Raw genomic sequence first — 26,873 nt, forward strand, 5'->3', positions numbered from 1 at the left:
GCCTTGCCTGAGCTGCAGAGGATAGAGAGGATTTTGTTGGACATGTTGGCAGGAAGGACCTCCTCCCTATCATTAGAATCTGGAATTCCAAAATTTCTTCCAAAAATATGTTCCATCTGGATCCCCTGAGTGGCCTCACACCAAAGGTGTTCTCAGCCAGCTTGCACCTGGAATTGACAGAGAGCAGATCAGAGTGAGGACCCTGCTCCCAGACAGCCCGGTCTTATATCCTGGCTCTATCAGGTGGCCTCTGGACCTTGGCACTTGGCCTCCTTGATTGAGCCTGGCAGTGGGGACGTGTCTACCTCACCGTGTGGTTATACACATCAAGTGCCTCCTTTAATCAATGTTAGCAATTACAGAGCCCAGGAAGGACACAGGCCCCGAAGAGTTGTCTTGGTGGGATGGGACCATATCAGGATCCAATGTATCTTCTGCACAGTTTTGTGGAGACTTAGGCTATTTGAGCACCTCTCCAGAGACACTCAGAACAGCCTCCAGAGCTCTGAGGGCCACCCCCCAGCAAGTGTAGGGTACCATACTCTTCCAAGGACATTTCAAACCTCCTGTCTCAGGCTACTTCTAACCCAACGAGGCAGGCAAGACTTGTAAAAAATGATGTCCATTTTATAGATGAGGAAAATGAGGCCTAGAGCCAAGCTGTGCCCAGAGTCACACCCGAATTAACATTCGAGGCAGAATGAGAATGGGGGTGGGGTTTAATGCCCAAAGCTCCGTGCCTCCTGTTAGGAGCAGGGCTGCCTGGCTAGTAGACGTCCTGTGTTCTTGGTTGCTCTTGGGACATGAAGTACAGGTGTAGACAGGTCACATCCTCCTGTGGTCCTCGATTTGGCTATCTGGGAAACAGGAGAGGAGCTGCAGGGTGTGTGAGGAGACTCAGTTGACCTGAGGTTCCAGACACCCTTGGGTAATTGGTAAGAGCCATTTGCCCTGAGAGATGACCTGTCCAGAGTGGGGTCTGTTCCTTCTATGTCTATACGAGTCCCAGGATGCCATCAGGCAGGAACCTGGTAGACACTGAATGAATGAAATTGGCTCAAATAAATGAGGGGATACTTCTGTTGTCACAACTGGTGGCCAGATGGTCCCAGCGTTCTAACACAGCCCTGTCATTCACAGGCATTTGGAGTAATTCATCTTGTCCTACTGGTAGTATGATCTCTGTTTGATGAAGATCAGAAAGGCTAAGTGACCTGCCCCAAGTCACACAGTTAGAAAACAGCAAAGCAGAAACCTGTTTTCTGCTAGAGTCCCATTGCTTTTTTGTCCTCTATGGCTGTTTTGCAGGTATGATTTTCTAGAGCATTCTATTGCTATGATTCACAATTCCAGTGTCTCCCTGAATCTTGCTCAGTTCAGTGTACCTGGGGCTCGGGATGGTGTTTCTATCTGCCAAATCCCCAAGGCAGGCTGGGCCCAGCTAGCAGACGCCCACTGCCCAGGAGCGGGCCTCACCCTGTCTCCAGCGCCCAGCTCTCCCTTGCCCAGGCCTGGAGCATCAAGCCACCTGGTGGAATTAGTGGCTGTGGTGGGAGTGGGGAGGTGCTGGTCAGGGGCAGGAAGGGTGTGGCTTTTGTTTCTAGAGCTGGGAAGGAGGCTGGGCCTCAGCTACCTGTGTCTGTTGAGCAGGTCTTTACCTTCTGTGGTTGGTAGGCTCTGAAACCCGCAAGGGCGTGGTGGGCTGCTGGGGAGAGAGGGAGAGGAGCCTGGTCCAAGCCTCTGGCCAGTCTCTGCTGGGCATGCTCCACCCAGCCTTGGCTGTTTCCCCAAGCAGGGTGGCAACACCCCTTGGCCTTAGAATGCCCCTGAGCCTCCGCTGCCTTACAGGCTGGGGCCATGTGGGCTGGGAGGCTGGGCAGGGCTACTTCAACTTCCAGCCTGTGTCCTGACTACTGCAAGCACCCCTGGCAGTGTGCCGCACTGGGTAAAGCCAGCCCCACCTGCCCTGCCACCCTGCCAGGACATGCTGAGAGTCCGAGGGCCCAGCTCAGTTGGGTCCCACGCAGCCCTTCAGGGTTTCTGTGCGGCTGGCTCTGGGCTTTTTCTCCTCTGCCAGAGGTGATGGCCGTCCAGATGTTCCCTTGCACCCTCCCTCCACCCCCTGTGTTCTTTAATTATTGCAGCTGCAGCGCAGGCCCTCCCCATCCCACACAAGCCTGCACTCTCCTCCTCTCTGTACCCCATGAGACTGGTCCCCTCCTACATCCCCAGGACAAGACCCACGAAGGCTGTGGCAGAGACCAGACCTGGCAAGTAGACACTCCCAGGTTCTCGTCCTGACCACAGATTTTCACATCGGGGCTGTAGGTTTTTCTCCTGGGACCTGGCACTCAAGTTCACTCTTCTCTGATAAGGTCCCAGTGGGCATGATGCCACATGCCTGCCAAGCTTCGCCTTCAGATCTTGTTCACATCTACTTTCCTCCATATACTTTTCTAGCCCCTCTGTGTACAGAGGAATTATTGTGCCCATTTTTCTGATGAAAAATATGAACTCCTTCTTGTGAATTCAACTCACCCAAGGTCACAGAACCAGCTAAATGACAGAGACGCCAAACCTTCAGCCTGTCGAATCATCATGCTCTGTCACCTGCCAGCCCCACCCCATCCCCATCCCCATCCCCTCCTCTTTGATCCCCTCCATCTCCTCCCATACCCACATTGGCTTGGCGGGTCAAATGGTGTCCCTGCAAGCTGTGTTCTTATTCATCCTTTATTTATTAGATGGTGTAGAGGGGAAGGGAGGTTTGTTTTCTTTCAAGAAAAATTATACACCTTTTGCTTTATGTTCAAGATAAAGGATTTACTACTTGCATTTATTACTGGTGATTTCCTGAGCCAGAAAACTCCTTGGGAGCCTTATTAAACCTTATTAAACCACTGAAAATTTAGATAATAAAATAAATCACTCGTCTCCCATAAACAGCACTCGGTCACGCGTTACTGAGTTTCAGAATCTCAGCTGCCCCTGGCTGCTTCGAGGGAGGTGTCCCCACCTGGTCTGCGGTGGGTGACCCCCTGCAGCCTGCATCAGCACAAACACAACTCACTGGAGGGTGGGGACACATGTCACCCCACTGAGGAACCCTGTTCTTTGTAGTATTTCTGTCCTACCAGGAAGCTCTGCAGAGGAGTGGAAATGGCTTAGACTTTGCTAGCTATTTGAGGGGATATGTGTGAACACCTGGGTGACGTGGTTCTACATTTAACACTTCCTGGGGGTATTTGAGCCTCTGTTCTAGGAGGCACTAAGGTACCTGCACAGCTGGCCAGCCTCTAGGTGTCCCACGCTCGCGTGCTGTGCACGATACCTCTGCCCACGTGCCATGGCTCCCGGAGCTGTGGCCAGGACTCCAGAAGCTACCCCATGATGCAGAGTCTGGGGACTTTACCCAGGGAAGAAGGGACCATGGCACCAAGTGAGTGGGTCACAGCTGGAGCACAGAAAGGCCAAGAGCAGGAGGAGCGAAGGCTGGGACCTGCCCAGGTGTGCAGTTAGCAGAGAAGGGCTCAAACCCTTCAGGAGAGGATTATGACAAAAATCCTAGGTCTGCTCTGCAAAGGATGAATGGTGTGACCTTGGACTGGCAAAGCCCCTCTTGGAGATTCAGTTTCTTCTTCAGTGTCCTCCAGCTAATCCACTGAAACATTTTGGTTCCAGGACAGATCCTTTGGATACCAAGGTCATGAACAGCTCAACTGTGGATGTCTTGGAGCTGTTGGGCTGGAATGTGGACTTCCTGTGACTCTGACTCCGCCCCCTGCCTCGACCCCAGCCCTGGCAGATTACATAGGGATGTTAGTGTGAGCTTTTAGAGGGAGATGCGCTCCGTGGTCAAGGAAGGGCGGTTATTTGGCCACAGCAGGTGGAGTGATGGAGACTGGACAGGTAGCTGTGTCCCCTCACACTGAGTGGACAAGGGAGAGGAGGACTACGGGTCCCTCTTCGCCCAGTGGCCAAGGGTGGTCACAGAGCTGGGGATGGCTGCTTCTCCGTAATGTGCACAGTTCATTACGAACAGCCTCAGAGCCCTGTGTAGGGCAGAGGGACAAACAGAGAGCATCCGGACATAATGCTGATGGTAAGGACGCTTGGCAGCAGCAGTGTAGGGGACAGAGGGCTGTAGTCTGAGATTCCTTCCACCTTGAATCAAACTGGTGCCTGAGATGTACTGAGGGCTCTCGGAGCCAGTGGCCATCCTAAATATTTTACGTGGGTTCTCTCATTTCATCCTCTCTAAAACCTCATGAAGTGCATACTGTTACCCTTGTCACCTCAGGTCAAAGGAGGAAACTGAGGGAGAACTAGCACTTGAGGCCAAGCAGCCAGGCTCCGGGCTCTGGGGGAGTCTGGCAGGCTCCACTCTTATGTCCCTGCTGTTTGCTTGCTGAGTGTGTGAGAAACAGGGATGTGCGGGACGGGGCTCCTGGCTTCAGCCCCACAGACCAGTGGGAGAGAGACAGGTGAAGGCCCCAATCCCAAGGTTTGGACAGGAACCTTGATCCGAGGGCAGGGCCTCTGCCGGGTTCAGAAAGGGGGACTCCACCAAGGAAGTGAGACCCCTATGCAGCCAGGACATGGGGCCAGGGGAGCAGAACCTTCCGGTGAGGGGAAGAGCATGTGCTAAGTGAGGCACAGAGGCTGGGAGAGCATGGCATATACAGACAGGAATATAAGGTAGTCGGGGAGCTGGGTTCAGAGGTAGAAAGGGTGAGCTCAGAGACAGACGTGTGGGGGCAAGAGCTGGGGGGCAGCAGCCCCAGCGGGCGGGTGGGAAAGTGAAGCAGGGAAACACTGGGCCTCCCCAGCATTTGGACTTTATTAAAGAGGCCACAGAAGGTTCTAGATGGGAAAGGAATCTGCTTGGGCCTGCATTTGAGGAAGGTATCAGCAACAGGCAGTCCTGGAGGGGTGGGAAGGCGGCCAGCAAGCAGTTGGGAGATTGTGTCTTCTGACCCATACACCCGCCCCCATTATTCATGGCTACTCCCCTGCCCTTCTCTTGCCCTAGACCTCTGTGTGGGATCCGGGTGGGAGGGCCACTGTGGGGTGGCAGCTGGGGGAGGAAGGAGCTCCCACAGTACAAGGCCTATCACGAGCATGAGATGTGCTGATAGGCCTCGGTCCTTGAAAAGCACTCTGCCTCCCTGCATAGCCCCGGTCAGGGCTCCAGCCGGATGGCCTAAGATCCCAGCTCTGCCTGTGTTTTCCCAAGGAAGTGAAACCTCAGAGTTACCTCAGAGTTTGCACTTTTCTTCTAAGCCGATGCCATCCACCACGAGAACCGCCTGGCATTTGGCTGGGAAAGAACCCACTGGAAGCTTGCAATTTTCAGGCCTAATTGCACAGTTACATATAATATTATTATATAGAACTTTTATTGCACAAAGAAAGTCCAAGCATTTCCTCTTCCTATTTATACTCAAGCCCAGTCTCTCCTCTGCCAGAATTTCTCCCTTGTTCAGTAGAAGCAGAGGGATATTTGGTGCCAGGGGTCTTTTCCAAAGAAAGGGCGATGAGGAACTCATTTGACATGAGTGGTTTCCTTATGGACTATCAGTCAATGAACAAATGCTGTCACTCACTCACGGTGTGCTTGACCTTGGCTTCATACCCCAGAAAACACCCTGCATCTGCTTTTGGAGGACTTCTGGCTTCACTGAGCGGGAAGACTAACCCACTGCAAGATGTTACAGAGCAATGGAGCTAATGAGGAATCCTATATGGCGGGGTCCTGCCATCGGGGATGCAGGCTCCAGTAAGTCTTAGGTGGCTATCTGGGCAGGCCTCAAATTCCTGGACATGGTCATAGAGAAGCGCTGATGATGCACAGAAAAGCTAGCCCTTCCCTTGATGTTTGGTGTAAATCTTAGGGGACAGGAGCCAACCTTCCCTCTGTAGACATTGCCCCCAGCTGCAGAAGTTCAGCCCCAAGGTCTCTATGAGCTCCATGGAGAAGGCTTCACCTTTTAGCCCCTTATAGAATCACCACCCCCAACCAAACACTCCCACCCCACTTTGGCCGCCATCACTATTTCATTTGTTCTGCGATATTTGGTCTCTAGACAATCATAAATCATAGTGAAAATATTCTCAAGGCAAAAGAATTTCCCATCCCTGCCCCCAACCCAAAGAAGACTGAATGATCCATGGGTGAGCTAGAATGGGAGCAGGAATTCCCTCCCACCTAAGATGCCTGCTTCTCCTTTAAAGTCTCAAGATTACGAGTGTTGAATAAGAAATACGAGGTTAAAAAGTTAGAAAAGAGTTGGGAAAAAAACCCCTCATACTTTTGCAGATGATATGATTGGGTACTTTCCTATACAAATAACAGACAAGTTCAAGAAAATGTCAGAAGACCCCATGTACTTGGCAATGAAAATAGAAACAATACCTAGAAGCAAGGTCAGAAGAAATGTGTGTGATCCATACCAAGGAAGTTTTAAAACATGACTGACTGCTTTTTAAAAAGACTTACATCAACAGAAAGACATACCCTGTTCTTCCTTAGGGCGTTGCAATATTGTAATGCCAATCCCCCCCCCCCAACTTATTGAATAAATGTAACACAATCCCAATAAAAATATCAACCAGAATTTCTATTGAAATGAGATAAGCTGATTCTAAAGTTCATATAGAAAAATAAGCCTTTAAGAATAGCCAAGAAATTTTTTGAAACAGATGATTAATAGGAACAGGGAGACTAGCCCAGACTAGCCCTACCAGATATGAAAACATTAGAAAGCCATAAAAATAAAATATTTGGTACTAGATTATGAGCAGATCAATAGAAAGTCATGGCACACCATAAATAGATTCAGATAAAATCATATACATATGAATTTAGCATGTTATACAGGTAGATTTTAAATTTTTCTTTTAAGATGAATGTTGCAATAAATGGGATTAGGACAACTGACCAACTGTGTAGAAAATAACACAAATCAAAATAAAACTTGGATTCCTTCCTCAGTCCTTACACCAAGATAAAAAACACATATAGCAAATATTCAAAACTTTTATTAAAAACATGAAAAGAAAATATAGAAGAGTATTATTATTAATTTTTTTGTGTGTGTGTATGGTACTGGGGATTGACCCAGGGGCACTTCCCAGCCCTTTTTTATGTTTTATTTTTTGAGACAGAGTCTCCCTAAGTTTCCCAGGCTGATCTCAAACTTGCAATCCTCCTGCCTCAGCCTCCCAAATAGTTGAGATTACAGGAGTGCACCACCATGCCTGGCCTAGAGAGTTATTTTCTAATCTCAAAGGGCAAATGCCTTTCTAAATAAGACAGAAAACCCAAAAGTCATTAAAAAATGATAAATTTGATTAAATAGAAAATCTTACACACATAAAAAATTCTGTAACAAAATCAAGACACATAAGTGAAAAAATATTTGCAAACATATGATGAAGGGCTAATTAATTTCCTCTGAGAGAGAGAGAGAGAGAGAGAGAGAGAGAGAGAGAGAGAGAGCGCTTATGTCAACGCATCAGGAAGAGACCTGTAGCTACCTGGAAAAATTGGCAACACAACCGCACACAAACACACATACACACACACACACAGAATCAGAGAAAAAAATGCAAACAGCTTTTACACGTGTGAAAAAATGCTCAAATCACTCAGCATTAAAGATATAAAAATCAAGCAGAGTGTGATGGCGCACACACCTCTAATCCCAATGGGTTGGGACATGGAGGCAGGAGGATCACAAGCTTGAGGCCAGCCTCAGCAACTTAGTGAGGGCCTAAATGACTTAGTAAGTCCTGCCTCAAAATAAACAAATAAGTAAGCAAACACATAAATAAATAAAAATAAACAGATACATAAATAAATGGGGGAGGCCGGAGATAGAGCTCAGTGGTAAAGCACCCCTGGGTTCAATTCCCAGTATATTAAAAAAGATATTAAAATTAAGTAGATTTTAATTTTCACTTATCATAGGGGCAAAAATTAAAACTATGAGCCAGATATTTCCCTTATAAATATTTGCTTTGCAGTTTCGAGGTTGCACGTGTCTGACTTGTACACGAGGATTATCATCTCCGCAGCATGGAATGGATAGCCGTTAACTGGAGGCAGCTCTGGACCCAGCAGTGGGGACTGCCTAGATACCTCACAGAGCAGCACCCAAGCACTGCACGTGCTTTTTGGCCATGTTTGGAATGGAAAACCTGCACGCGTGAGCCCGCAGGTCTGCAGACGCAGGGCTTACGCTGGTTACTGGTTCCTCCGGAGGAGGGGCTGGATGAGCTAGAAGGAGCGGGAACTCTTCTGGCTGTGAGGGGTAGAAGCCAGATTTTTTTTTTTCCTGTTTATACTCTTTGGTGGTTTTGAATTTTAAAGCCATTACTTTTGGGAAAACATTGAATGATTTTGATGCTCTTCCTTCTTTCACAAACTGCCCAATCTTTGGAATTCTTTTTTTGTCATGTCTGATCACTGAAAAAAGGGGCCTTTTAGCTATTCTGTTGGTCTTTCTGCCTGGAGTTAATGACACCAGTCTCTCTCATGAGTGGTTGGAGGACCAAAGGAGGATGTGGGTGGGAGCAGAATTTGGCTGCTGTCATGTGGGACCCAACTACGGGCCAGAACTGCAGGAGCTTAGGGGGCCCATGCTCTGCCCAGCACCTGTCTCCTAGACAGCCGCAGCACTGTGGCGAGGCAGGCCGGGGACCAGAGCTAGGTTGTTCCATGCACCTGATTTCAGTCTCAGATCATTATTTATTGGTCCAACATGTATCATACAGCAGGAGAGGACACAGGTGGTAGAGCGAGCTATGATGTTTTGATACCCAGGAGGGTGTGGCTGCAAATTATCATCACAACAATGAAAACCTACACTTTCACCAAGCCACTTATTGCACGGAATTAACTCATTTGTTACCCCCAGATTACAGGGTCAGATGCTGAGCCCAAAGGGTTGAAGTGACCCACTCAAGGTACCGAGTGCCTTGGTCAGTTTCAGCCTCGCCACCTGGACTCTGTCATTGCTCTGTGGTGGGAATTTCTGGTGAGTCCCTCTACGGGATCCCTCCTTCTCCACAGTCCTCCTGCTTCCGGTCTGGACCTTCTTTCCGTGCTCTCTCACCTGGGCTGTCTGCAAAGCTGGTCTCTGAAAGGCCCTCCAAACACACCATGCTCATGGCCCCCTCTGTGCCGTTGATATGCTCACCCTCCAATCCCACCTTTTTCTTCCAGTCCCTTCAAGACCCAGGGTGAGTCAGTTTCACTTCTAACGTGACATCTTCCCCTAACCTGGGGGGACTTTGCATGGTACAGCAGCCCCCTCCAGGATGGCTCCCTGGGACCGCTGCCTCCTGGTATCCACACCTTGCATAGATCCCTCCCACCCCGTATCTGGATTGACTATCAGGATATGAAGGAAACAACTTGAACAGCTAGGTTAGAAGACATGATGCCATCTTCACCTTGCTTTCCCTGGGGACTCCTGCTGGGGGGAAAGCCATGTTGCCATGTTGAGAGACCCTCAATCAGCCCACAGAGAGGTCCGAATAAGGAGGAACTGGGGTCACCAACAACCAGCACCAACTTGCTAGCTACACGAACAAGCCAATTTGGAAGCAAGTCCTTCTGTCTTGGCGGCATTTAGATGACGGTAGCCCTGGTCCACAACTAGACTGCTACTTCATGGGAAACCCTGAGCCAGGACTCCCCAGCTAAGCTGCTCTTGAACTTCTGACTATAAGTATTGTGAGGATAATAAATACTTATTGTTGTTTTAAGCTGTTAAAGGGCATTTTGTTATGCAGCAGCAACTAACTAATGCACATTAGCTAATTCAACTCCCAGAGCAGGATGTCACTCTTTGGTTCCTGCCCATTTACTGTCATACCTAGACTTTTGTGTGTGTAGTGTTGTCTCTTCAACATAACAGTAGAGATATCTGTGCTTTATGATTCCCTTATAAACCTCATGTAGCAGGGACTGGAAACAGAAGGTGAGATTCACATTGACTTTCCAACTTGCTATTTGGGAAGAGCAGGCAGGTTGCGTACCTGCAAGTCTCTATCCCATGCAAATGCCCAATGCTTCTGTTTGGGCTAGAGCCCTCCTGTGAATGGATGGTGGCTTGGATATGGCTGGTGTGTGTCCCCAAGGTTTATGTGATGAAAGTATGGTCTTCAGTGTGTGGTGTTGCAGTGGTAGAATCTTTAGGACATAGGACCTATGGGTTAGGATACGTCATTGGGGAACCACTCTCAGAAGGGATTAGTGCAGTTCTTGAGGTATCTCACTTCATTCCTTCAAGAGTAAGCCTTGCCCCTGAGGCACTCTGGCTTCCTGTCTTGTCATGTGACTCTTCTCATACCATGATGCCATCTGCTACGTGGTGATATAGCCAGAAGGCCCTCACCAGAGCTAAGCAGATGACAGTATCATATTTTTGAATCTCTAGAACTATGAGCTAGGTAATCCTATCTTCTTTACAAAGTGACCAGCTTCAGGCATTTTGTTACAGTAACAGAAAATGAATAAAATAGTAAACACAGAATATATGTGAACTCGTCACCTAAGCCCTGCAACTCACCATCACACTGGAGCATTCCTGTGTGAGCTTCTTCCAAATTTCTGCAATGTGTCTGATTCATAACCCACTTCCTAGGGTCTCCTGGAGGGAAAGAGGGAGGAAGGGAGAGGAGGGCCTGGAGAGGGCTGTTACTGCACTGAGTGCCTCTCATGATTTATTTACTTGCTCCACACCCTTTCCAAAAATATTTCTTCTACAGCCAGAGGGACAGCCTCCCTTTCAACTTTTCTGATGCTAAATTCTAAATAGATGGTCTGCTTGACCCCACAGAACAACTTAGGAGCTTGAGACTCAAAGAAAAATGCTGCAGAGGGAGACACCCTGCTCCTTTCCTAACAGCCCCCGCCCCAGACTCTCACGGAGCTGCCTGCTCTGTCCCCAGGGACACATCTGCAGCCGCCCAGGCCAGTTCCCTGAAGGCAGCCTGTGGGAAGGCACGACCCTCCCCCACGTCTCCCGCTCTTTCCCAGGCGGAGGGGACTGTTTTTCTAGACTGATCAACCCCAGTGGGAGGGAGGAGGCGAGCCCCTCTGCACCGCGGTGTCTGAGCAGAGGCAGCCCCACCGAGGGTTTGGCCGGGTGGGTGGAGGTGACCAGAGGCAATTACCACGGAGCCCCTCCCCTCCCGCAAGACCCATTTTAACCAGGGTGTAATGACGCCCCAGCTCATCCACCCTCTGATTTGGGTCAAATGAGATGAATTTTTAGCTTTTTTCTGGGGAGCGTTTGCCAACAGGGAAGGCAGAAAAGCAAAGACGGGCCAAGTCCTCGCTTCCCTTGCGCCTCTGTACCTGTTCCCAGTGAGCCATCCGGTCCCCAAGCTGCTGTGGCGATCAGTGCTCCTGGGTCTTGTTTGCTCCCAACATTGGTGACTGGCTGTCACCACCAGCCCCGCGCATCTCGCACGCAGCCCCAACTGTCCCCCTGGCTCCTTGGCCTCCTCTGGGCCCCTCACCTTCCAACAACTGGGAGATGTCACGGGCATGCCCAGCCCCCACCACCTTGGCCTTGTCCATCTGTCCTCTCAGCCTCCCTCCTCACCCTAACCCGTCTTCACTGGGCTAACTCTTGCTCATCCTCTAAGCCTGCCCAGATGTCCCCTCCTCTGGGAAGCCCTCCTGAATTAGGCAGGGGCCCCCTGTATTCCCATCCTTCCCTCTCTCACCACGTGGAGACGCAAGTGAAAAGTGGGTGCTACAGGGATGGGGAGTGCTGGGGTGGGGGCAGCAAGCCACAAGGAGTGTGGCAGGATAAGCCCTGGGGACAAGGACCTCTGTGCAGCCCCGCCCAACCCCAGAGCTTGAAAGGTGGGACCCACCAGGCCTCATGGAGGGCTGGGGCCCGGTGGAATGGGACAGCAGTAGAGACAGAATGTGGCTCTGCTGCACGGGGAGGGAGGCAGGGCACCTTGGAGGGGACCATTTCCGAAGCCTCAGGCTAATGGACCTTCATTACTGAAATTGCAAAGGGAACAATGTGTACTCGGATGGGAAGTTCAGCCGAGTGGGGACTGACGATCTCCCAGACAGACAAGAGTGGGGGGCTGGACGCAGGTCGCAGGGTTTCTGCATCCCTCCCCAGGAAGACGCCGCTCCTCCCCTCAGTCCCTCACCCTGACCTTCTCTACCTAACCCTTTGTCCACCGAGGGGCACCCGGCCAGCACCTTGGCTCCTCAGGGCTCTTGGCCTCACTCTTCCTTTGTTGGGACGTCCCTGAGTCCATTTTCCCCCCAATCAACAGTCCTGAACAGGCGTTAAGCCCTCAGGCAGTGGCAGAGCAGGGGGTCTTCAGACACAGAAGCACCCCGATTTCATCAGTGTGGGGAACAAATACCTCCACACACACACACCTCTGAAAGGCACGTGGGCTGCGTGCAAATGATGGGTTTGGGGAGGATTCACCACAAATGTGTGTGAACCCATTACTGGGCCCCACGCAGAGGAGACCTCCAGGCAGGGGCCCATGAAACACTGAGTCCCCTGAAGGATGCTCGAGGACACAGGACGGGAATGTAAGTTCCTTGAAGGAGAGGAGGGGATGCTTCTCTGCCCACCCCACAGGATCAAACCTGGAGATTCTCCATCAGTGGACATTTAATGCGGTGTTTGTTGAGTGACTCGTGGAGCACATGTGGGCTGTTTCCTTTGAAGTAGTCAGCACTACCTCTACCGTCAGAAGGAGGAAAGGACCCAGGAGTATAAGTAATAAAGGAGGGAAAGCCCTCAGTAAATAGCAAGTGCTGCTGCAGGCTCTGCCCTTCCAGAAAGGCTGGCCCATACAGCTGCTTGTATGTGGCAAAGAGCAAAATGCTAACCCAGGACATTTACATGGGCTAAATCTCTCCAGGAAAAAAACAGGAATCCTATTTCTTTTGATTAAATAATCCTTAAATCAGGATAAAAAGGATTGTTTTTCTGGAAAACCTTTGACCTAGGAGTGCTTCAATATTGCTATAATTTCAAAACATAACGAAGATAGCCACTGTGAAGCATTCCATTTTGCTTCTGAATCCCTCCTTATCCAGGGAGGTCAAGTTCCCAGACCCTCAGTGGGTGCCTACAGCTGTGGTCGGTACTGGACCCTGCAGATCGCATGTGCTCCCTATACATACATACCTAGGTAGCCTGACACAGGAGTTAGGCACTGTAAGAAGTGGAGGACAGTGACTATTAATAAAATAGGACAACATACTACAGTGAAAGCTATTGAACACATGAATGGCTTATTTCTGGAAAATTCCATTTACTGTTTTCAGATGGCTGTTGACCACGGGTAACCGAAACAGTGGAAAGTGAGACCCTGAAGGAGGAGAACTATTGCATTCTTAGTGGAAGAAGTGAGGGGACACCTTTGAAGGGGCTGGACCCGTAGGAGGGGCAGGAGAGAAGTTTCCCGCCACCCATATCCCAAAGAGGACCAGCGTGAGCCGCAAGCCTGGGTCAGGCCCGACTCTCACACTGTCTGTCCACTGTGACCTTTCAGAGCGAAACCTGACATTCTGTTACAGTCACAGAATCCCTGGACACTGAGAGTTCAAGGGCAAGGCTTGTCCGGAGCCATTTGAACGGTTTTATCTTAATGCTTGAGCACTTTCTCTTTGTGCCAGGAAGTGAGCTGGACCTTTAGCCTGTACCATCTCATTTAGCCCTTCAGGTAATCCTGTGAGATGATGATTCTTACCCCCATTTTCCTACAAGGAGACAGAGGTGGCCGGGAGTGGTGGGTCACAGGGCTGCGGTGAGTCATTGGCCCGTTCCTGTCGGCCAGCTCCCCTTGAGAACATCTGGTAAGGGCTGGAAGAAGTGGGAATGCTGTCCTCAGACCTCAGAAGAGCGGTTGGAAGGCCAGCAGGGAATGGAACTTTTATAGTCAAGAATGCTGAGTCCCAGAGAGGGAAGAAAACACGATGTCCCCCTTCCTGGTTATGGCAGAAAGTAAGGCCTGCCGTCCTCATCGTGGCCAGGATGCCCATGCTAGCACAGAGAGCCATACCAGCTGACAGGGGACCCGAGCTGTGACCCCCTGCTCAGCTCTCCAGTGGGGACACAGGCTCAGGCAATAGCAGCCGGGGAGAGTTGGTGGCTGTGACAGCCAGTGCCTTGGAAAGAATGATAAAGACACTGTCTCACCCCTAAGATTACACTCCTTCTTTTCCACCACTCGAGCCCAGAGGTGAGACTGCCAAGTCTTGGTTTTCTCAGGACTTTCCTGGTTGCAGCCCTGAAAGTTCCACATTCCGTATATCTCCTTGGTCCCTGGCACATTGGGACTGTTGGTCACCAGAGACTCTCTCCACCTTCCGGGCTCTTCCACCCACCTCCCCTGTCTTGAGGGATCACGTGACCCCAGCTCCACCAGACAGTGCGGGGCTTTTCACTCCCACCCACACCTTGAAATGCTGCCCGCCCCATCGGATGCCAGCGGAAGTGCGCCTGCCCCCAAGGATTGCCCAACTTGGCACCTTTCTGCTTTACCTGTTAGGGGGTGGCGAGGGATACAGGGCGAGAAGAGGCAGAGGTGTGGAGAGAGCATGGGATCGAAACAGGAAGAAGGGAGGGGAGGGGAACCGAATGAGACCTAAACAGGGACAAAGAGAAGCAGAGATGAGAAAGATGGGGAGCAAGGACAGAAAGAGGGCACCTGAACCAGGTGGGTGTAGAAGTAAAGGAACAGTCCTTTGCTGTGGCCACTGGGGCCCAGGTTCTTCACAAATGCCCACCGGGAAGATGTACTTACTCATGTGGGGCTGTGCAATTACTTGGGTTCAACACCCTCATTTTGAGATTTTTGGGGTCTACCTCATGGGAAGGTAAGGGCCTCCACAGCAGAAATCATGTTGAACTCTCTCTAATCAACTGAGAACTTTCAAAGCATCTTGCTCATGGCAAGATGTTAAATGTTCCTTAATAAGGACGGTGACAATAGTGATATTGATCTCTGGCAATCCAGGTCTCTTAGGCAGGTCTTTCCGAGTCAACGTCAAAACAAAGTTGAGTAATTATTTTGGAAATTTGAGCAACCTGGCCATGAAGAATGAGAAGGTGGCCCCGATCCACTGGGAAACAGAGGCAGGGCTGGCTCCATCCGTGGGCGGTGGCTGGATGGGGTAACTGAAGGGTGCCTCTCTCAGCTCTACCCACCCCAGTGTAAATATTTCATCAGCCTCAGCCCATGCCACCCAGCCTGCCATGTGGATTGCTGGGGATTCCAACTGGGGGAGATTTGAACAAGGAGCTCTGCTGGCGGAAACCACTGACGCGTTTCTATCCTGCACCCAAATTATTGTAGGATTTCTGGACTAGCCCAAGAGTCATATTGTGAGCTCCTCAGATCCACAGCTTGTCTCCTGGGCCCTGTCACTGGCCATGGGTGGGGAGGGAATGGGAAGATGGCAGTGGGAACTAGGAGAAGAGGTGGTCCAGAGGCAGACCTGGCCTCTCTGGGAAGGGAAATGGAAGGAGACGGGGTGGACGCTAAAGTGACATCTAGAACTTTCTCCATACAGAAAGTCGCAGCGGGCAGCTTGGTGCCGAGAAGCAAGGAAGTCCACAGTGGGCTTCTCCTCACCCTGCTCCCAGGGGGTGTCCTTAAGCCTCTCCTTCTACCCAGGAAAAGGACCCTGCAGTCAAAAGGTTTTGGCTGCCAAGTGAACGATGTGTGTTGGTTTGGGAGAGGGCATCACTGGGAAAGTTCTGAAGGCAGCAAGCAGGACTCTGCCTCCTGCTGAGGAAGAGGGCTCTTCTCCCATTCTCACCCCAGCAGCTTGCTCAGGAGAACATCACCCAGGCCCAGGCATCTGGACTCCGCTGCCAGGACCGTGAATCCTGAGCAAGATCTAGAGCTGCAGTTCGTGTCTTTCGTTGACTGCTGTGCACTTTGAATAACACAAATATTGGGGACACCTGAACACCAGAGCCCTGTCAGAGATTCCCAATAAATACTATACACACACACACACACACACACACTCACCCCTGGCAAAGGCCCTCCTCAGGAGACCTGCCTAACTCTGGGTAAGTCTGCATTTCCTGGACTTGTGTGATCCCTCTGCTCGGCCTAACACCTTTTAATACCTTGCAGATGGGGTGTGACACACACACCTTTGGGGAACACCAGTATAGAGCTGTGCTTTCCAAACTTCTCAGTCATGGAATTCCTAGAGAAGTAATATTTTTATGGCACATAGGATCCAAGGGTTCTCTGGAGTCACTGGCCTGTTTTCAGATGACAGAACGGTGCAGTGGGTCAGTATCTGGGCAAAGCCACTGGGCAGGAAGCTCTGAGGAGGACAGAGTCAGTCTAGGATGGAAGCCTGAAGGCCTGACCTCTCGGCCTGGCTCAGGTTCAAACCAGTCTCCTTGAGGTCACACAGGTAGCCTGGCATTCTGAGGTCTCCTCTCCAGTGCCGCACAGCCCAGCTCTCCTCCAGGAGAAGCTGTTATCAGAGACAGGGTGGGGGCGCTGGGCAGGGCAGCTCGTCTCCCAATCCACCCACTACCCTGGGAGCTCAGGGTCCAAACAAACCAGCTCTGCCTTTTGCTCACGCCTCCTGCCTCTTCCCACTCAGGCCCTGGAACACAGCCCCAGCCAGCAGTGCCAGGGAGTCTCCTGGGCGGCAGCCTTGTCCGCGGAGGTCTCCTCTCCAGCGTGGGCTATCTGCTCTCTACTCCACCTGCTACCCAGGCACCGTCTCCCAGCTGGGCCTCACTTGGGCTTCCAGGTCCCATAGCTCCTGGGATCCCTGATCCTCACAGGGTGCTCCACCACCCCCAGCCTGTGGTCCTGTCTCCGAAGGCCCATCAGTCCAAGGCCTGCCTCAGCCCTGTCCCCTGGACTACCATCTCTGGCCATCATCACACGTATATCCAGGGGATCCACACGCCCCACCAGTGGTGCTGCCAAGCCCTTGGGTGGCGGGGCTGGGGATCACTGTTACTAACGAGATCAACCATTCCGCTTTGAATTAAAGCAAAATCTATTTCACAAGCCATACTGAATTCTAAGCAAGAGGCGAGTGGGCCAAGACTGCATCTAGATTTCGGCAATGCACAGGACGGAGCAGCCACTGGGCATCAGGAAGCCTGGGTGTGAGACCTAGCTCCACTCTCTGCCCAGGGGCTTAGCCTGGAAAGGGGGCCCAGCTTCCCGGAGTCCTGGCTTCCCTCTGTCAGCGAAGGAGCTTGGTTTTACCTTGAAGTTGTCTTCATGGTTTTGTAGCCTACAAGACTATGATGAGGGAAAGAGAACTGGTAGAACCAGCTCTGAGGCCCTGGATGAGCCATCTGCTCTATTTCTTTTACTCGCAAAGTCATGGTTAATTTTGTGTGTCAGCTTGACCAGGCCAGGGTATCCAGATATTGGGTCAAGCACCAAAAGATGAGTAAACTTTTTTTTAGATAAGATTAACATTTATATTAGTAGACTTGGAGTAAAGCAGATTACTTTATTGGGGGGGGGGCTCATCCAATCAGTTGAAGGCCTTCAGAGAAATAGACTGACCTCCCCAGAGGAAGAGGGAGCTCTGTCTCCAGACAGTCTTTATCAACCCAAACATCCCCTGGTTGTCTAGTCCTGCCAGATTTCGGACTTGCTCGCCGTGGAATTGCACACAGATATGTGTGCACACACATGAACCTATTGGTTTTGTTTCTATGGATAGCCATGATTAATACAATGCAGTTGGATGAAGTCAGTGTTTGTTGTTCAAACTTGAACCCTGAGGGTCTTCACCCAGGCTGCACATTAGACACCCTAGGAACTGTTGGAACACTGACATCCAGATCCCAACCTCAGGCCAATTGAATCAAACTCTGGGGACACTGCATGGGCATCAGTGTCTTTGAACACCCCAGGGCCTCCACCGGTGTAGACTGGGCTGGTAATGAAATGCACACCTGAATCACTTTGGAGCTGATTAAAAATGCATATTCCCTGGGCCCCTTCCAGGGCCTACAAATCGGAACCTCTGTATGGGCTCCTGTTCCGTACAAAGCTCTCAGCACATGGAGCAGCTGCTGTTTAAAGTTTGAGAGCCCTGGGCAGGAGTGGGAGAGGCCAGCAGGGCCCCGTGATCCAGGGACAGCTCTTTTCAGAGCTCAGTGAGCAAGAAGGACTCCGCATCCTCCTGTTTCCACTGGGGACATGCTGTGCCTGCCAGGGAGGCCTCCTTCACTCCTACAGAGCATCTAAGGCTGCCCACTACCTTGTTGTCCTCAGCCCCAGGGCAGGGCAGGGTGGGGCACAAGCAGGCACTCATGCATTTCTGCTGAGTGAATCCATGACACACTGTCCCATCTTGGGTGCCTCCCCTAGCCAGGTGTCTCTGTGAGTGCTACGCCTTCCGTCTTGCCCAATTCCATCCCTGTTGGCAAAGGCCCTTCCCTTCCTCGTTGTCTCACCTCCTAGCCATTGTCCAAGGTCCTGTGGACACCTCTACCTCTGGAAGATCTTCCCCAGCTCTTCTCTTCCCTCCATTGTCTCTCGTCACTGCACAAGAATGGCCTAGTCAGGCCCAGAGAGCTGCCCTGTAAGGACACCTCATGGCCTTGGACACCCAACAGGAGGCTATATATAGGAGCTCACAGCGCATGTGCAGGAAATCCCACTGGTGGTCAACAAAGACTCAAGTGAGCAAGTTGGACTCCCGCCCCCATTTATTTGGAACCTCTGCCCTCAGGACCAAGGTTTTGAGCTGTCCACGCATCACCTTGAACCCTGTTCTTTCCAAGGCCAGGGTGGTGCTCTGGGCCACTGCAGTGTGGGGCTCCCCAGAGCACTGAGAGTGGAGCAGAGGAAGAAGACTCTGCTGTGTCCTTGGGAAAGGCAAGGGTGAAGGGCAGGAGGAGCCAAGGTGGTGGAGCATAAAGGAGATCCGTTCTACTGCACGGTAGGGTGACTACTGTCAGCATTAGTAGATTGTGTATTTCAAAATGACTGGAAGAGACAGTTTTGAATGCTCTCACCACAAGGAATGGTAAACACTGGAGGCCGGAGATGTGCTAAACACCTTGGTTTGATCATTCCACGTGTATACATGTGTTGGAACACTACACTGTATCCCATAAATATGTCCAGTCATTATGTGTCAATTATGAAACAAAACTAAGGGGGGAAATGATTGTTCAACCTGTCACCTGAACAGCAAGTTCATCCCAGGTTTGCAGAGAGATTTTAAATTTGATATTTTTAGAGAAATTATTAAAGACTTTTTAAAAAGTCAACAAAAGCCCTTCCTCTTTATACATATATTATAGTTTTCCCACTGTGTTTGAATAAACCCCTTGATTGGAACTAAAAAGTCCTGGGGAGTTCCGTAGTTGGGAATGGCTTGGGGCAGGGGCATTCTGGGTCCTGCAGGGAGAGCACAGGGAGGGGACGTGACGGGCACTCTACTGGTCCTTGATCTTTTGACAAGGCTACCCAGAGCCCTGGAATCAAGGACCCATTTCACAGGCGAGACCGACAGTGCTCCTATGCAGGGAAGCCAAGACCCAAACCAGGTGACTTCAAGGGGCACCAAAGTAGTGTCATGGAGGTAGAAAGGGACTCACCTCTTTGGTCACTCAATACACGTTTTAAGGAGGTACTCTGTGCCAGGCATTGCCAGGCACACAGCAGTGAACGGAAGTCTTGGGCACAATGAATTCACAGTCCAGTGGATGAGGGATGGATGGTGCCATCTTGCTGGACCAGAGGCAGCAGAAGGAAAAGGAGGAGGAAGCTGTCCCTATCCCAGTGGATATCAGCCAAGGACCCGGCAGAGCGGGGAAGAACCCGCCCCGTCCCAGTACTGGGGCTTGCAACAAGCAAACAGTCAGGGACCAAAAAGGGGACAGAGAATCTCACTCTCTGTGGGAAGTTTGTGGCAGAGGTATTTTTAGGATGGCAGAGGGTGGGAGGTATTTTTAGGATGGGCTGCTCTTCCTATTACTCCTCGAACCCCCTCCCAGTGGGGAACGGATGGAAGGTGGCACTTGGGGACAGGGAGGTTTTCGGCTGCCATACTCTGCAGAGGAAGGCAAACTAGACTTTGTCCTTGGGCTGAGGCCCCAGATGTTTGACCCCGGCCAGCCCCCTGCCGGCCTTCCCCCCACAGCCACTTCCCTTTGGGGACTGGAGTCTGATGCACCCCTCCCCCGTCCAGGCCACATCCCCTCTCTCCCTTCAGGATGACCTGAAAGGGAAGTTTATAAGAGGAAAATGAATGAAAAGGATCCTATTTAACAGCACATACTGGGCGGAGGGACTTCCTGACAGGAACCAATGTGGAAACCAGGCCCAGTTTGGCCATGGAAAACTGGTTTGGCTCAGAACTGGCCAGAGTGGACAGGAGACCTCGGGCAGCTGTACGTCGCAATTAAACTGACCTTGTCCAAGTTCACTTTCTTTCTTGTCCCCTCCAAGCAAACAGACACTATAATAATCTGCACACCACAGCAGGAGAAAGGTACCTTTTTCTTTCTTTTAATCCAGGGGGGGAAAACCCACCATTTAGGTCACAGAAATGGATGGCAAATCGGGAGCAGATGTAAGCAGATGAGCGGGCCAGGCTGAGCAGAGCCGCTGCCACCAGGCGCCCAGCCTGAGTCACCCGGGTGGGGAGGGCGGGCAGCGGTGGGCAGGGGGGGTTATCTTTATTCTTGGGTTGGGGGTGGGGCACAGCAGGAAACAATGCAAACAGAAGATCCTCAGGGCTGGGACAGGCTCAGGGCTGGAGCAGGTACAGACAGGCTCCCAACAGGCTGCTCTTTGGGCCCCAGAATTACAACAGGTCCAGAATTTGAACCGGGAGGGTTTCCTCCTACCCCACCTTCCTCCCCCCTCCTCTCCACCCACCTTTGCTGTTTGTTCCTTTTACTCAGGGCTCGGCCTGGCTGTGGCTGACCAGTCAGTCTCCACCCCGGCTCCCCACTCCCTTTCTTTAAGAGCCAGGCCAGGCCAGTGACTGGCAGGAGAGGCCTAGTGCGGGCATTTCAGGCCCTGTCCTGCCTCTGGGCTTCCATGCCACGTTCCTGCATGTCGCCCACCCCTCTACTCACTTCTCCCTTGGCTCTTGTCACTGTGATTTGCTTCTTGTAGGCTCCCTAGGGTGAAGGTGCTGTCCCTGCTTCTCAGACCCCTGCTGGGCCCCAGTGGGTATTCAGCCCCTCTGCAGACTTTTCTAAGATCACCCCACACCAGGCATGGCCCCCTGGAAAGAGAACTCTCAGGAGCAGGACCTCCCTGACTCCGTGACCTCTGGCCCTCAGTAGTAGGTCTGGCACATAGCAAGAGCTTGACAGGTGCCCCTCATATGAATGGATGAGGATCACTGGACACCAGGGGAGCCCCTGCCGCCACCCCAGAAAGCACAGCAGTGTGGATCACTCACCCAACACTCACCAGTGCCGCCTCAGGGGCACCCTCCTAGTGTGAAGAGGAGGGCTTTCCTGACACCCTCAGGCCAACTACAGGCAGGATTTGGTTTGGGGCAAAGTGACCTGGTTTTTCCAGCCCCTATGAATCTTCTGGAGATAGAATGCAAAGAAGAGTGAAGGTGTTTTCTCCAAGATACTTTTGATGGATCAAGAAAAAAGAATCAAAGCAATGTTTAGCCAGAAGGTCTCAGGGCTCTGCTGCTGGGAAATTGAGGGAAGAGGCACCATCGAGGTCCCCTCCTGCCAAAGTCCTTTCCATCCAGTGGTTTTTTTTTTTTTTTTTGGTGAGAAGTTACAGTTATTAACATACTGGCACTTTTTTTTTTAATTCTCGAATTTCCCTCAACCCTTTGACCTTTCTAGTTAATTAAAATCACATCTTTGCCAGCATCAAAAATAGGTCATCTATCAAAGTGCTCAAAGAGGAGGAGCAGCACAAGGTGCAAGGAAAGAAGAGAAAAGGGGTGTTTGGCAGTTTCCCCAGTCTTCGGGCCTCTGAGCCTTCTCCACCCCACCGCGCCCCCACTCCCACCATTCAGCAGTGCTGCAGGCGCCTCAGCAGATGTGCGGGCTGTATTGCAGCAGCGACAGCTGGATGGGGTGTACACCGGGCAGCCTACTCAACAGACTCGGGTTCCCTCCATTCTCTCCCCTTTCAAATACACATTTTGTCTCAGGGGAGACAGGGATACAAGTCCCCAAAGGGGCTCCCTGGTGTTCGCTGCAGCGCCCTGCATTCCTGTCCACAGAGGCCGGAGATGTGACAAAGCTCTTCTGGCCCTGTGCCCTAGAAGGAGAAGCAAGATGGAAGTGGCAGCAGCCAACCCAGCGAGGAAGGACATGCGAAAACCTCCGCAGGATCTTTTGATCCTGCGAGCCCCTGAGCTGCGCTTTTTCCCCAAGGCGGGCTTGGGCGAGATCACGGCTCAGCGACTGCGCAGTTCTCCTTGACTCCGCCCCCTCTGGCTCCCAGGCTGGCAGGCAGGGGCTCCACCTGCTGCTTCAGGGACAGTAGGAGCCCTCGGGCCTGCTTCCAGGTGTGGGAAGGGCAGGGGACTCCTTTCTGCCTTTGCCTAGCCTTGGTGGTGTCCCGTCTGAAAGGGAGATTGGTGGGTTAAAAAGAGGGGCCTCGAGGGGCCCACCTGCTCTGTGGCTAATCCCTCGGCACCTGCAGAAATCAGACACTCGGTGGAAGACGCCCCATCCTCCCACGCCTGCTCCCCGAGAGCTCCAGCTCTCCTCTCCAAACTGAACACATAATCCACCTACGTGCACCTAGGAAGGCACCTGGCACGCAGCACCCGAAACGTCGCTGCCTCGCCCAGCACAGCCCAGCACAGCCCTCCCTTCACTTGCTTGGACCTGGCGCGTGCGCAGACAAATTCAGCAAATGGTCCTGGAGCCCTTTTAGGGGACAGGTCCTGGGCTGGTGCTCAAGGCTGGGCAATAGTGGGACCCCACTTAATGAGCTGCTTCTATGTCCTGAGTACCTTGCTGGGCACTTTACTCCTGTGGCCTGATTTAATTTATTTTCACAAAAAAAAAACATTTTTTAATTTAGGAGGAGGTTGAGGCTCAATAACTGATGGCGAGAATAGACAACAGGTTCTTTATAAATCACCATAAGGCTCAAGGTGGTAAAGGCTTGCAAATGTAAATTAGAAAGTGCAGGGTGCCCAGAGGAGGGTGATGGTCAGGGAGGTTTCCTCTGGGGAAAAGGGGTGGCCACAATAACACCCAGCTCAAGTGGTGAGGGTAACCGCCTGAGAATGTGTAAATGGGACATTTTTTTTCTATATTCAGACAATATCCAGGACACTGACCCCAAGTACTCCCTGCTTTCCAAGCACCTTGCCAGCCACTGCCATCGTGGTCTGCTGGTTGCCCAGCAACGGACTTCTAAAGCAGAGAAGGCGCAGAAACTCAGCAGGAAGCAGAGTGCCTGGCTCTGGGCTGGGCAGGAGCCTACTGCAGCTTCCTGGTGGACTTGTATCCTCCTTTACCACTGAACCCTTGGGACAGGTATCATGATGGCTTCACAAAGGGATCCTCTGGACTACATGTCAGAGCCAGAGGACCCAAAATGCACTGCTCAGCTGAGGACCTGCAGGGTGGCAAGAGTGCACAGCCTTTGCACCTCTTTCCAGAGCCCTGAGCACCCTCACTTTTCCAACTCATCTAATTAAACCAGGGAGTGGGGGGCTTCAACTCAGTGCCAGCTGGCCCCCACTCTCTCCTTTACATCACCTGTGTCTGAACTCAGCCAAGACAGCACCTAAGAGCCCTTCCAGCAAAGGCAGTAGGAATAGCATAGAAATAAATCTATGATATATTGTTAAAAGAAAAAAAATGCATGTCATCCTCTATTGGCTTTTTATTATAAGGCATTCAGGCTCATTTCTTAAAAAATAAGAAAATCTTTGGTGGGGGAGGGCACAAACTTAATTACAAGATGAATATGTTGGAAAACCTAATAAACAGGATGATATCGAAGTTAATAATAATTTATTGTACACTTGAAATTTGCTAACATTTTTTCTTTTATTAACATAAATACACATATTTATGGGGAAAGAGTCGATCATAATTATGGTCACCACACAAGGTGATGGTGTGGGTTGGGTGCTAATTCAGAGGATGAGACAGACTTGGTTCTCAAGGAGAACGAACACTCTGCGGGCAATTCTGATATGGAATCTTCCAGTATCCTCACACCCCAAACTCCCTACCTGTTGTTGATGAGCGCTGCAGTAAACACACAAAACTGGGGGATGAGGAAGAATGGGTGGGGCACATCCCACGGAACCCAGTGATGAGTCTGAGCCTCGTCCCGGTCCTGGCATGGAATAACCGCTTCAAATGGGCAAACAGGTGGGGCAAGAAAGGACAGCCAGGGCACACGAAAACGATATCAAAGAGTCTTGCATTGTTCAGAGGTAGATAGAAGGCGGAGGGAGATGAGCCCCCAAAGACTTAACAGTCACCAACAACAATGGCAGTGACAACATTGCGGAGCACCCTGGCACCCGGGCACCGTGCTGGCTGTCTTACTCGCCCTGTGGCAGGTGGTCTTCACCGTTTGAGGTGGATCTCATCATTGCCAGCTCTCAACAGGCAAGACCAGGACCTAGGCTTGTGTGATGTCCTGCTGCCTCCCTAGTGGCCAGGGTGAGCCCCTCAGGAGGCCTCACCACAAGGCTCTTTCATTCCTTGGCCTTCCCTGCTTACCTGGCAGGACTCCAGCTTGAACTTAAGCTGCTTCCGCCCAGAATTAAAGCACACCTGGCACATCCGGGAGGGCCTGGGAGCCAGGCGGGGGAGCATCTGTTGGCTGAAGCAACAAATTGCCTCCAACCATGGCTCATCCCTCATAATTCTAATATCCATTCATCCATTTGCTCATTCATTCATTCATTCTTTCAGCAATGATGAAGCATTATTAAGCACCTGCAATGTAGCAGGTCCTGCACTGGGAAAAGTCTTAAAGGGAAAGAGCCCTGTACCACCCCCAGGTGCGGTGTGTTCCACTGAGGTCAGATAACTGTACTCACCCCTCTGCAGCAGAAGCTCAGGTGGCAGCATAAAAGTGTAATTGTCTGACTTCTGTAGATAACACAGTGGGGTCCTGGAGCCTCTGCTGCCACCCAAGATGTCCCCCTGGCAGGGTACCGTATGGGCAGCAGTGGGTCAAGCTGTGGGCACTGGTACAACTGGCCCCAGCCTGGGAAGAGCAAGCTGGAAGCTACAGGAGAACCAGTGTTCTCACACCAGAGGAGCAGAAAGAGCAAGGGACGACTGTGTGTTCCTTCCATGGCGTCCCTCATTTGTCCCCAGGGAGGGTGACATGGGAGGCACAGGCTGTGCTTCTGCAATGGTTATGAAGGGTTCTAGGGTTGTTTTTCAAATTGAGGTGAAATTTATAGGACACAATTAACCACTTTAAGTGAAGATTAGGTGGCATTTGGTTCATTCACAATGTCGAGGGATCACCACCTCTGTCTAGTTCCCACCCCCAAAGGAAATCCCACACCTGTGAAGGCACGTACTCTCCGTTCTTCCGTCCCTCTGCCTGGCCCCCACCAACCTTCCTTCTCTTAGTGGATTGGCCCATTCTGGGTATTTTATATAAATGGAATCACACAACATGTGACCTTCTGTGTCAGGCTTCTGTCACTTGGCTTAATGTTTGTGATGTTCGTCCACATTATAGAGTGTAGTAGGACTTCATCTCTTTTATGAATGAAGAATATTCCATTGTAGGCATACACCACAATTTGTTACTCATTTGTCTGTGGATGGATACTTGGGCTGCCGTTACTCCACATTGTGGGGCATGATGTGGCCCCCAAGCCCTCCTGCCCTAGAAGGCTGTAAGGGATGGAAGGAGGGGCTGTGGCTCTCTTCCCAGGGACACTAAGCAAGGGCACCTCCACTGGCAAGAAAGCCCAGTCCATGGGCCAATAGGCTGCTGTCCAGGGCCATGGGGTTGGGAAAGTCTCTCCTCAGCCTTCAGGTCCTCTGACGGCAGCAGTGAGGTGGTCCTGACCACAGACTGCCCCTCAGGAATAGGGAGAAGATGACAGGTTTTAGGTATCTCAGTATCCTCACAAGCCTGCTGTGATAGATGAGAAAACTGAGCCTTTGGGGTTAAGTGACTTGCCCAAGGCCCAGAGTAGGTTGCTTTGGTGGTGGAGCCATGTGTGCAGTTCTCATGCCCCCCTACTCCCAGAAAGGACCTAGTGCCATAGACTGGTGCAGAGAAGAGTCTGGCCTGGAAGTCAGGCCACATGTCCTAGGTTTGAATTTCACAAGTTGAGTAACTTTCCTACCCTGAACCTCCTAAAATAAAAATGCAGGTATTGGTGGATAAGACCAGTTTCCCAAACATTTTCTAACTAGAACCCAAGGGCCTCCTCACCTTTCCCCACCAAAGAAGTTGGTCACCAGCTAACAGATGCAAATGTGTACTGCTGTCCCAGAACAGGTGTGAACTGCCCGGGAGCAAAGCTGTGAAGAGGCGGCCCCCAGACACAAGTGCCCAGGAAAAGGACAGGGAGGTCAGCACAGTCCACAGACACTGTTTACCTAACTACACCTCTGAGAAGTTCAGCAACGTGTACCAAGGACAGTGAGCCTGTCCTGCCACAACCATCTACTACCTCCCACAGGTAGCTATCAAGATTGTCTCCATGGCTGAGGCCCCTGTGGAATTCTCTCAAAAGTTCCTGCCCCCCCCCCCGTGAGATCTCATCACTCAATGCTACCTATAAGCACAGTAGTCTTGACATAGCCTGTCCTATTCTCCCCATCCTCAAGGCCAGAGAATGGGAGTTCTGCTCTGTGTGGCTGAGCAAATGGCCGAACAGTGCCTCATTT

The 26,873-nt window shown here is 51.3% G+C and overlaps 1 protein-coding gene and 1 long non-coding RNA gene across 4 annotated transcripts in view; one reads left to right on the forward strand and one right to left on the reverse strand.

The window, feature by feature from the left end:
* The window catches only part of Zbtb7c (zinc finger and BTB domain containing 7C), a 323,330-nt gene that overhangs the window by 21,557 nt on the left and 274,900 nt on the right, over window positions 1-26,873 (reverse strand). The window contains exon 4 of one of the 3 annotated variants that reach the window (XM_046428420.2): window positions 10,581-10,661. The exons of the other annotated variants lie outside the window; for them this stretch is intronic. The gene's annotated coding sequence lies outside the window, so the exon portion shown is untranslated. The remainder of the gene's footprint in view (window positions 1-10,580; window positions 10,662-26,873) is intronic. 3 annotated transcript variants of the gene reach the window in all.
* On the forward strand, window positions 20,393-24,001 carry LOC124081983 (uncharacterized). The gene is made up of 2 exons (XR_006848204.2): window positions 20,393-20,527; window positions 23,301-24,001. It is a non-coding gene; the product is annotated as an uncharacterized LOC124081983 (long non-coding RNA).

This window comes from Marmota monax, unplaced genomic scaffold, assembly GCF_021218885.2.
Source record: "Marmota monax isolate L192 unplaced genomic scaffold, Marmota_monax_Labrador192_F-V1.1 WCK01_AAM20220418_F8-fsc00031, whole genome shotgun sequence".
Taxonomy (NCBI): domain Eukaryota; kingdom Metazoa; phylum Chordata; class Mammalia; order Rodentia; family Sciuridae; genus Marmota; species Marmota monax.